This window comes from Arachis stenosperma, chromosome 5, assembly GCF_014773155.1.
Source record: "Arachis stenosperma cultivar V10309 chromosome 5, arast.V10309.gnm1.PFL2, whole genome shotgun sequence".
NCBI lineage: Eukaryota > Viridiplantae > Streptophyta > Magnoliopsida > Fabales > Fabaceae > Arachis > Arachis stenosperma.
The window spans coordinates 22,657,789-22,670,555 of NC_080381.1; the positions used below are offsets into that span (position 1 = coordinate 22,657,789).

General features: G+C 31.6%; 1 pseudogene; it reads right to left on the minus strand.

Moving 5' to 3' along the window:
• LOC130980569 (pectinesterase-like) overlaps positions 1 to 2,021 on the minus strand; it is a 35,443-nt pseudogene extending 33,422 nt beyond the window's left edge.
• Between the last annotated feature and the right edge of the window lie 10,746 nt (positions 2,022 to 12,767).

The following is a 12,767-nucleotide window of genomic DNA, read 5'->3' on the forward strand; positions in this document are numbered from 1 at the left end:
ATTATTTCTCCCACATTCTTCTCTGGTTGCAAGGTGAAAAGGCACACTCTTCAATGTGGAAAGGCACTCTCTTTCGTATATCCTCTAGGAGAAGGTGGAAAGGCACACTCCTTCGATGTGAAAAGCACTCTCCTTTATTTATGATCCTCCTAGAGATGCACAACCAAGAGACCAATGTCTGGGTTGGTTACCAAATGTGTTGAGTTCTGGCAAAGTAACCGACACGTGAGCTCACGGTCAGTAGAAAAATATGCATCATATGCATTTATCTGTTTGCTTTGGTTTGGTTTCTTGGGATTGTCTACTTATTATTTCATGCTTAACTGCTATATGTTCTGGTTGCTGTATTTGTATTCTACTTGTGTTTTGTTTGTTTGCTTTGTTTGTCTGTGTGGATCTTCTAGTGTTTTGGAAGATGGTAAAGGAAGTGAAATAGTTGAGAATTTTAGTTAGAGTTGAGTTAGAATGAAAAAACTTACTAGACCACCCTAATTGTGGCTTTCGTCTTTAAATCCTTTAAGTTTTATAATCTGAGTGTCGGTGTTCTAGGATTACCTCTGAAATTCTCAAGACCTTATATCTTTTATGCGTGGCACCTTTACCATGTTGAGAACCTTCGGTTCTCATCGCATACTGTGTTGTTGTTTTCAGATGCAGGTCGAGAGACACCTCGTGAATATATATATATATATATATATATATATATATATATATATATATATATATATATATATTAGACTCTCCTCATGTGTATATTACTATTTTGCTATTGTACCTCCTAGAGGTTTTATGGAGAACTAGGGCTTTTAAATATGTTCCTTTGGGCTTAAAGTTGTATATTATGTATGTAAATATTCTCCGGCCAGCCTTAATTTTGTAGGCTGAGTTAGGAGCTTGTTATTATGTACCTTTTGGTTCTCTATTCCTAGTTTCTATTATCTTATTTTTGCTAATCTTAATTTTCTTCGCACGCAAGTTTTCTATTTACGTATTACAACTTTTGTTTTAAACTTTTCTTCAAGGACTCATCGGAATAAATTCTTTTCAATTACTATTATATATATATATATATATATATATATATATAGATAGTAACAACTCACCACCTCAATTTTATGATTTAAGTGTAATACTCTGTGTGGTAGGATGTTATAATCTCAACATTCTCTTTGTACGTTCCCTTTTTCACATAGATTACCTACCTTGTTTTACCGCTGTCAGGTGCAGAAGCCACAGCCTCTGCCACCATCTTGAACTTGTCGCTTCCATCCTTGGCCACCACAACATTAGCCTTTATATCAGCAGCCACAGACTCCAAAAGCCTCATATCGTTGTGTGTCACCGATGACGGAAAATCTCGTTTAGTGGCTCCTCAAGGAGTTGCTAATGATCGCTTTCTGACAGTGGCAGAAGTGCAGCAAGCACGGCCAGAGAGGTCCTCGACCTAGATATTAAGTCCCGGAGTTGAGGCTCCATAACGGCACGAGCAGAGAAGCCTTCTAAGCCATTCAAGCAAGTGGCATGGTTGGAGAGAACACTGCTCAGCCATGTGTGTGCATCTTGCAGAGAATGAGTAGTGTTCCTTTTAGTGAGAGCCACCACTGATTGAAGAACTCTATCAATGGACAAGTCCATGAGGTCTGCACAGACTTGTAAAGCTGCTTCCTCCTTTGGACTACCGTTGAAGCGGATCCTAAGTTGGACTTCGTAAGGAAGGATTGGAGAAGATTGAAGTTGTGGTCTTTTGTGGTGGCCAAAATGGGGTCTTGTTGTGCTATTTCTGAGACATGGGCCAAGCATGTTGCTCTGTGAATGGCATGTTGATAGAGATCATCATGGTGATGAGGTGATGACGATGAGGAGGAGAGGCTGAAGGAGGAGAAGGAGGTGGTTCTGATGATGAGATATGAAGCAATGAAAGCTGTTGAGGCGACAACACCATCAAAGATCAACAACAGTGACTTTTTATTTTGATGATGGTTATGTAGAAGAAGAGGTTGTTGTTGTTGATGTGTAGCCATTATATATATATAATATGTGTGGTACAAATTACTAATCTTTGCTTGCTTCGCAGTCCACTTATATAGTTATATAGAACTACCACAGACTACAGAGGCATTCACTACTTTACTTCTTCAAACTGTGATAATAATGTAAAGAAACACCAGATTGTTCCAACATTCATTATGTCCACTCTTATGGCTAGAGGACGCGAAGCCAAGAGATTCTTTAATTTAGAATTGCTGTCTTCTTTTCTTTTTTAGGAGACTAGTTGCAGTAGTTATAAGTGGAGAGAAATGATATTTTCAAAACAAAAATGATGTGATAATAACATCTTTATTTTCGCCTGCATAAGTTGGTCTTTCATATTCAGACATATATACAGCAAAAGTTATCTTATTTGGAAAATTATGAGGTGTTCCAAGTACTTTCATGGAACATGGTTGTTCCAATGAGCAAAAGATTCTCATATTAATTTTGTCCTTTACCAACTTTTTGAAACATTCCAAAATCCTTTAAATTAAGGGAGTCACTTAGATAAAGATGTCAAAAACCTTTTTTTTAAAAAATATTTTTTAAAAATTAAAATTTAACACATATAATCAATTAAAGTGTATTTTTTTATTAAAATTAGACTGAACAAATCAGTTTAGCAAAAAAATAAATAAATTAACTTTTGAATCGATATAAATTAATATTTTTTTATAAAAAATTACTATAATATCTCTACTATAAAACACAACTAAAATATTTCTATTTTACATATATATATATATTAATTTTGAAAACTTTAAATTCTAACCCTATAACGATTGAAAAGAAAAGGACTAGAATTTAAGATTCTCAAAATTAATATATATAATAAGAGTACTTTAGTCATTTTATATAATAGAGATATTATAGTCATTTTTTATAAAAAATAATATTAATTTTAACAGATTCAAAATTTGATTCACTATTTTTCGGTCAAATTAACCTTAAATTTACTTAAACATATTCAATAACATTTTTATCACTATTACTCCATTTTATATCTTCTGAATTAAGTAAATTGTCTAAAATATCTCTAAACACGTTTAACTTTAACACAACAACGAATAATTACTAGGTATTCATTCCAACATATATATTATGATTAATAAAATTCATTTATACTTCTATATTATATTTTTTGTATTTTTATTCTCAATCATTTTGCCTTTAACTCTTTTTTTTATTATTTTCAAACATAAACTAAAAAAATTATAATTAAAATTTAAAATTACATCATAGAATATCATCTTAAAAGAACATTCACATTAACAAATAAAAATAAATTTATTTGCTTAAAATTGAGTATACTAGATGATTATATTATTACATAAAGACTCTAAAAAATATACACAAATCAATATTTAAAAAAGATTTTAATTTCACATGATTTTGTTATTGTTGTTGTATAATTTTTTTGTGCATTGTTTTGTTAAATAATTATATTAAATTGCATCCAAATTGTCAAATCGATGTTTTGTACAATATTTTTGACATATGAGCTTTATAAGTTTAATATTAATTTACATGTTGTATAATTAATTTTTAAAAAATATCATATTTTAAATTTATATTATATAGTATAGAATAAATGTCCTTTTTGGTCTTTAACTTTTTGTCCGATGAACTTTATGCCCCCTAACAATTAAAGAAACTCAAATTGATCCTTATCTATTTTTGTATTTGTACAATCTAGTCCCTGCAACTAGTTGCCAGCAAGTCACTTGCTAATGTGTCAAAAACATGTCTAGATGGGTTTCTCTCCTTTTTAATAGGGATAAATTCCCTTCTAAACTTTTGGCAAAATGTTGTTGTTCTATAAATAGGGTTATCATGTGGTGGTTGAAAGTTCTTTAGCGTTTTGTTTTTCATTATATTTTTCATTGTCTTTATCGTGTGTAGAGTGAAAATGCGATTTTCTCCTGAAGAAGGCTATGACTACAGAAGTTGGATTCTTCGTCACGAACCGTTGAGAAAAGTAGTGGACCTAGGAACAATTTGTGCTGGAGTTTGACATTGGGTTCTACTGGGAGCATAGAAAAAAGGACAAACCAAGACAAAAAAAAAGATTCGTAGCACTCACATGTCATTATGGCACATATGCAATATTGTTTGAATCTACCACCATAGGAGATTCGAATAGGCTTTCTTTTGTTACTCTTATTTTAAGGTAAACGTTCTTCACTTTTGTTGTTTTTCAAAATTCGTTGCCGTTACCGTGAAGTGTTATTTGTTGTAGACTACAATTTCACATTGTAAATACTTGCTTGGTTTGATGAATATATTGGTTCATATACACATAAAACTGATGTCAATCAGACTGGAATGGTTAATCCTTTAAAGAAGATGGAGGAAAGGTTGGAGTCACTGGAAGCGATGATGGCCAAGCAGAGAATTCAAAAAATATTTGTGGGCAACACTAAATGCAGAACCCTGACTACCTTCTTAGTTGAAGTTGCACTTACAATTCTAATTTCATCAATTTTCGGTGAATTTGGTTCAGGATGTAAAGTTATGTAAATAGAAGATAACTGCTTAATGCATTATGGTTGAGATTCTTAACTTATATGAAGACAACAATTCATGTTATGGTACTAAATGTAGTGATACTTAATAAACCAGTATTTCATGGTTTATATTGTATTTAATTGAGTGGTTTTATCAAGCTTTTCACCCACTTATTCATAAGATTTGCATGATTTTACAATTCCTTCCTAGTTTAGTTCTATGATTGAAAACATGCTTCTTTGGTCTTAATTTAGATAATCTTAATCCTCTCCTATTACCATTCGATGCCTTGATCTATGTGTTAAGTGTTTCAGGCTTCATAGGGCAGGAATGGCTTAGAGAATAAAGAGAAAGCGTGAAAAAATGGAAGAAACACAAGAAATTGAAGAGATGACCAGCGAAAAGTCACGCGGTCGCATGGCTCACGCGACCGCGTGAAATGGAAGAAATCAGAGTGACGTGATCGCGTACCTGACGCGACCGCGCGGATTGGAGGCTGCACGAACGACGCGAATGCGTGGACGACGCGCACGCGTGATACGAAAAATGCTGAGTGACGCGATCGCGTGGACGACGCGGACGCGTGACATGCGCGATCTGCAGAATTACAAAAGTCGCTGGCAGAGATTCTGGGCCGCATTTCAACCCAATATTTGGCCCAGGAACATAGATTAAAGTCAGGAAACGTGTAGAGACTCATCAAGCTCTCATATTTCACTTTTCACAGTTTTAGATGTAGTTTTTGGAGAGAGAGGTTCTCTCCTCTCTCTTAGGATTAGGATTTAGGACTTCTCTTAGTTTTAGGAGTGACTCTCAATCCCAGGTTCAATGTTCTTTGTATCTATTTATTTTCAATGTTCTTTGTATTTATTTATTTTCAATATTCCATGTTTGGATTGATTTTCTATTTATTACAATTTAAGGTATTTCAGATTTATGATTGCTTTCTTTAATTTATGTTATTGGTGCTTATCCAAATTATTTTCATTCGAGTAGATTTTCTTCCCTTTTGGCTTTGGTTGATTAATTGGTGACTCTTGAGTTATCAAACTCATTGTTGATTGAAAATTGGAATTCTTCAAGAATTAATTCGAGATCCAATAACTCTAACTTTTCTCAAGGAAAGACTGGGACTTGAGGATTCGAATTAATTCGTCCACTTAACTTACCTTCATAGTTAGAGGTTAACAAAGTGGGAGAAAAATCCAATTCTCATCACAATTGATAAAGATAACTAGGATAGGACTTCCAGTTCTTCATACCTTGCCAAGAGATTTTATTATTGTTAATTTATTTTACTTGTTATTTAAATATACCTGTGCCCATTGCCCAGATTCCAAAACCCCCAATTTACAAACTCATAACCAATAATAAGAACATACCTCCCTACAATTCCTTGAGAAGACGACCCGAAGTTTAAATACTCGGTTATCAATTTCAAAGGGGTTTGTTACTTGTGACAACCAAAATGTTTGTATAAAAGGACTTTTGATGGTTTAGAAACTATACTTGCAACGAGGATTTATCCGCAAATTTCTAGACCATGCAAGAGTCTTCTCATCAATACTTCATTTATTTTCTATAGTGTTATTAGAATTTGGAATACTCTATTGAGATATTACCATGTTGTATTATATAATTGTCAAACATTGATATGAAGTTAGCTATTTGAATACTCAAATTTGGCATACATTTGGAATTACATTCCAAATTATGAGTGTTTCACAAAAATTGAATCCAATATACCAACATATCTAGTGATTCACAAACCAAGCCATAAATGTTTTCTAAACGTTGAATCCAAAATATAAATAGATCTAGTGTTGCACAAACCAGATCATGGGTGTTTTTGCAACTTCAAAGTAAAACAAATATAAAAAAATAGACAGTGTCTCTAAAAAAATCATGAGTATTTTGTAGACTTTAAACTAGAACTTAATCATAACATCAACATTAACCAGAACAGTAGATATAGTCTTTAACTATGCAATTCTTGTAAATAATCTCACAATTTTTCATATTGTGCCTTCTCATTTTTAACAACAACTTTTTTAGCTGCTTTTAAAGCCCTCTAGATCTTTTTTGAATGGAGCTGGACATTGTAGTCCTACTTCATATACTCTATTACTTTTCTAGGTGTCAGCTTAAACTATGTTGTCAATTATTTTTTCAGTTTGTCTGTGACCTATGTTCTATCAATCGAGTTATTTCCATAATTTCTTTCATATGTATGCTCATTGTAGAACATCTTTATTTCAGATGCCATTATTTTTTAATTCCTTGTCACGTATATCAACTATGGACAATTCTCCTTTGCACATTTAACCCTTACCTTCTCTTTTTTATTCTTAATATACATGCAATCTCTTCCATCCCAAACAAAGATATCCTTTAATGCCATCTTAAATCTCGCTCTCCATAGTCAAGAATTGTATTCCAAGGTTAAACTAGACCTTTTCATGTTCATTTTTTTCATTAAAATCAAGGCCTTGGATTGTCTTCTTATCTTTAGAAGAAATTGGGATATGACACTCTTCCTCCTCTTCTCGACATACCTCTTTGAAGATTTTTTTACCATTTTTCTTAAGTGACACTCTCTTCTTGCTTGATAGAAACACAAATCCTTTTCTATTTACTTTCTTGTCATGCTTTTTTGGAGACTCTATCTCACTACTATCAGTCTCATAATCGGGAGGAAGAAGTTTGTAGGCTTCATCCTTGGCACTTTCATATCCTTCATCCGAAGAAGAATCATCTGTGACCACCACATGCTCTTCCTCTACTTCTGGCTCTATTTGTGGTTCTGGTTCAGCCTCCATTTGTTGACTTACAGGATTCTCAAAGTAGACGTAAAATTCATTTTTGTCTAGACAACTCAGAGTAACTTCACACATGTCATTAATATCCTAGTCACCATTAAGAGCATGAAGTCCAAACTCCATGTTTCTTGTCCCTGGATCAAGCCAATAATTTTTTTTTGCATTTTAGATATCCTAATCTCTTAAAGAGTTCTTCCAAGTCTTTCTTGTTAATAAAATCAACATTCGTGGGTGAAAACTTCTCAACTTTTTTATCTACGTATCGTAATATTCCATTTGAATCTTTCTTGAATCTTTCACCATGATGAAAAATAGGGACAATAAACACAAACATCTGCAAAATTCCTAACGACAATTCAATAACTAAAGTAAAACTCAAAGCTAATCAAAAGCAAATAACTATAATGCCAAGTATACTTATTAATATGAAAACTACATGTTAATCAGTTAAGAATTCTTAAAAAATCATCAGTAAAGACAAATATAGAAACTTTTAAAGTTAAAACCATTATTTTAGCTTTGTAAAAATCCTAACTCATCAAATAAAGACAGTGCTTAAGTTACCAACAAATCATATTTTACCACTTCTATTCATAACACTCACACAATATTCAACTAGACTATAGTCATAGATAAAACAAGTAAAAGAGGACAGAGCATTCTTTATCTTTTCAAAAAAATTTTTAAAATATTGTCAATATCTTCTCATAGAATGATGCAACACGCTTTCACGTCTTCAATGTAACCCTCATTTGGAGGAAAGGAGAAACGTTTTCAGAGTTAGGGCCAAACATAAATGACAAAGAAGAGGAAGGGGTTTTATGGAATAAGCCTATTTATGGAACAACAACGTTTTGTCAAAAGTTCAGGGGATAATTTGTCCCTATTAGAAAAGAGAGAAATCCACGTGGACACGTTATTGACACATCAGCAAGTGACCTGCTGACAATTAGTTGTAAGGACAGGATTGTATAAATATAAAGGTAGATAGGGACTGATTTGAATTTTTATAATTGTTAGAGATGCAAAATTTATCGAATAAATAGTTAGGGAGCAAAAAAGGCATTTACTCTATAGTATAGTTAATTTAATTTCTCACATAATACATAGTCTTATTGTAGTTAAATTAACGAGTAATTCTCAAATTAGTTCCTAAGAAAATTTTAGTCTAATGTTTTAGTTTTCGATAAATTTTAAAAACTAAATTAATCCCCAAAATTTTATTTTCTTAAATAAATTAGTCTCTATATTAAAGAGTTCGTGTGTGTATATATATATATGTATGGAGGAGCTGACATGAGAATTTTAAAATTTTTTAAGAATGATTATGTTGAGTGATTTGTCTATTTTTTTATTATCAAAATTTGACATAATGATTAATATGTCTAACAAAATTAAAGACTAGAGACTAATTCAATAACCAAAATTTGTTAATTATTAAACTGTTTCACTATAATTTTTTAGAAATTAATTTAAAATATTACTCTAAATTAGCTTGTGTTATTGTAAATCTGTGCTAATAATTCTTTTCTAACTCAATATAATTATGTCTTATTTATATTTAAATTTTAGCATCAACATGCTCTCCATTTAAATGATAATTGAATATTTATTGGTATTTTAATTTTTTTCTTCTTTCAAATAATAATACAGATAATTATATATTCTCTTAGTTAGTGACGAACTCAAAAAATTTTAAAAATAAAGATAAAAATATGTATACTAAAATAAATTTTGTTGAATATTATTAATTATATAGAGAGATAAAAATTAAAAAGATTTAGTGAACACTTTCATTCCTAAAATATTATTCATTATATATAATTTATAAAAAAAATATTTCTAAAATTTGGACTTAAAATATTTTAATTAAATTATAGATAATTTGTTATCCTAACTAATTTATTTTTATTTATTTTTATACATACTTAATAATAAATATTAAATCAATTGACACGTTAACGCTTAATGATATACTAGTGTTTATAATTTGAAACTAGAATTATATATAAATACTAAAAAATTTAAATCTGTATATGAAAAGTATGTTTATGTAAAATAATAGAAACTTAATTTATAATTTTTTTTATTTTTAAAATAATTAAATTTGTTATATATTTTTTAATTTAATTTTGATATAATGTTGGATGAAAGATTTTGATAAGGAATAAAAAAAAATAAATTAAATGATAGATAAATGGGGGGGGGGGGGGATTTCCTGCTAGATCTCTAAGAAACCTGTTCTTAGCAACCTAGGTCACCGGAAAAGATTCCCTACTAGACCTTCAAAGAACCTGTCCTTGACAACCTAGATCAGAGGGATGAAAATTGAATCACTCAATCTTCTCCATGCAACAAGCGAAGCAAATCACTCACCTCACTTAATCACACAATAAAAAAACGTGCATAAAGCACTAAGAAATTTTATTCATCAAAAGTTGTTCCAAATAATTTCACCAGAGGTGTTTAAATAGGCTCCTAACAACCAACTAAAAGATAAAATAACTAATTTAAATCAGATTTGATCTTATTGGATTAGATCAGATTTGATTTAAATTTTAAAATCCTAAAAATATGATAACTAATTTAAATCAGATTTGATCTTATTAGATTAGATCAGATTTGATTTAAATTTAAAATCCCTAAAAATACTACTAAACAAATCAGAAATAATTCAAATCTTCCAACAAACTCTAACAACAAAACAAACTAACATAAATGCCTAAAAAATCGAAAATTAATAATAAATTATGCCTCCCATTGAATTTGAAAAGCATTATTGGGCTTCTTGCTGTCCTGACTTAACCCAATGGGCCTTATGACTTGTCGCCCTTTCAGCACCACTGTTTTTGAGACGGACTCTTGGTCTTCTTGATGTCCAAGACTGGCATGGTACAATTCTTCTCAGTTCCTCGAATATGACAAGATTACCATTCTGCCCCTTAACTTCAAAATGACGAGAATGCCCTCTTGAGCACGTATCATTCTCCCCCTCTTCAAAAAGATTCGTCCTCGAATCTTGATTGAGAAGCTCTTTTTTCCTCCAAGGAATCCAAATCAAATCTCCGGGTTCAAAGACCATGGTTTGATGACTTTTCTCTATCCACTGAATGGTGGCTATGTCTTTCATGTGTGCAAGTTGTCTGTCTTTCTTTTCATCCATATTAATGCCTCCATAATTGACCAGTGAATCTTCAACGCCTGAAAAAGTGGATATAAAAACACTAGGAATTTCATGGTTAGATGTATGAGAAACTAAGGATTCTGTGGATTTCAATGAGACTAATGCACTCTTGTCTAAGCTAGAACTTTCTAGATCTCTCTCACAAGTGTGTTTATTGAACTCAGTTTCTTTTTCGCTCATTGACTCCTCTCGCTCACTATTCTCATCTTTTCTCTCAAAACTCTCCTTTGCAATCAAACATGGATTCTTTTCACTCAAACACTCAATCTCTTTCTCAATTTCTTTTCTTTCATATTCTTCAAATTGCTCACATCCCAATGGCCCAGTTGAGAAATTCTGCACTGTTGAATCTTCCAAGGACACATCACCCTCTACAGCATACTCAACAAATTCTTCCATCTCTGTCTTTGAAGAAGAATGAAAGATAGGCATAGAAGAATTCCTCTTGTTATGGCGAGCTATCATTTGTTGTACCTGCTCCCAGTCAATGGCGAATTTGACCAAATTGTCAATGGTTGTGAAACGGTAACGTTGGACTTCATCTGCAAGTTCTTCACGTAATCCAAACAAAAATCGGTCCTTGAGAACCTCAGAACTCCTTTTAATATTAGCCATGTCCATCAAATATAGAAACTCCTTGTGGTACTCCATCACTGATTGTGAGCCTTGTTGTAACGTAAAAAATTTTCCAAAAAATGTATTGTGGTATGATGATGGCACAAACTGTCTCCTCATGATTTTCTTCATCTTCTCCCAGCTGCTAATTGGGAACTTTCCGTACCGTCTTCTAGATCTTCCTAATTCAGTCCACCATATACGGGCAGCATCGAAAAAATTGGCTTGTACCAGTTGAACTTTCTTTTCCTCTGAAAGGATGCAATTTGTAAAAATCGATTCTACCTTTCTTTCCCATTTGAAAAACGCTTTAGGATCATTCCTCCCTTTGAATGTAGGGATTTGCAATTGAGAACTTTTTTTGCATATGAGATTCCTTCATCATCACTATCGTAATACTCAAACATTTTTTTTATTTTTTTTCCAGACACTGACTTAAAGATAGAATAATTGCAAAAACAAAATAAAAAAAGATTTTTTTTCGTTTTTTTTACTATAACGTGAATTTACAGAAATTAAAGAGAAAAATAAAAAAGAGACTAAACAAGACCCATGGAACGTGTAGATAAATAATAATTTACCTACGACCTGCTCTGATACCAGATGATAAGGAATAAAAAAAATAAATTAAATGATAGATAAATGGGGGGGTTTCCTGCTAGACCTCTAAGAAACCTGTTCTTAGCAACCTAGGTCACCGAAAAGGATTCCCTACTAGACCTTCAAAGAACCTGTCCTTGACAACCTAGATCAGAGGGATGAAAATTGAATCACTCAATCTTCTCTATACAACAAGCGAAGCAAATCACTCACCTCACTTAATCACACAATAAAAAAAACGTGCATAAAGCACTAAGAAATTTTATTCATCAAAAGTTGTTCCAAATGATTTCACCAGAGGTGTTTAAATAGGCTCCTAACAACCAACTAAAAGATAAAATAACTAATTTAAATCAGATTTGATCTTATTGGATTAGATCAGATTTGATTTAAATTTTAAAATCCTAAAAATATGATAACTAATTTAAATCAGATTTGATCTTATTAGATTAGATCAGATTTGATTTAAATTTAAAATCCCTAAAAATACTACTAAACAAATCAGAAATAATTCAAATCTTCCAACAAACTCTAACAACAAAACAAACTAACATAAATGCCTAAAAAATCGAAAATTAATAATAAATTATGCCTCCCATTGAATTTGAAAAGCATTATTAGGCTTCTTGCTGTCCTGACTTAACCCAATGGGCCTTATGACTTGTCGCCCTTTCAGCACCACTGTTTTTGAGACGGACTCTTGGTCTTCTTGATGTCCAAGATTGGCATGGTACAATTCTTCTCAGTTCCTCGAATATGACAAGATTACCATTCTGCCCCTTAACTTCAAAATGACGAGAATGCCCTCTTGAGCACGTATCAGATTTTATGCATTTATTTAATTATATATTATAATTAAAATATTTTTCGATTATTATTTCTGAAAATAAAAGAATATATTCTAAATTTGTAAATTAATCAATTTATAAAAAAATTAATATGCAAGCACATATAATAGAATAAAAGATAAAAAAACAAGTGATACATATGAATAAATTAAGAATAAAATA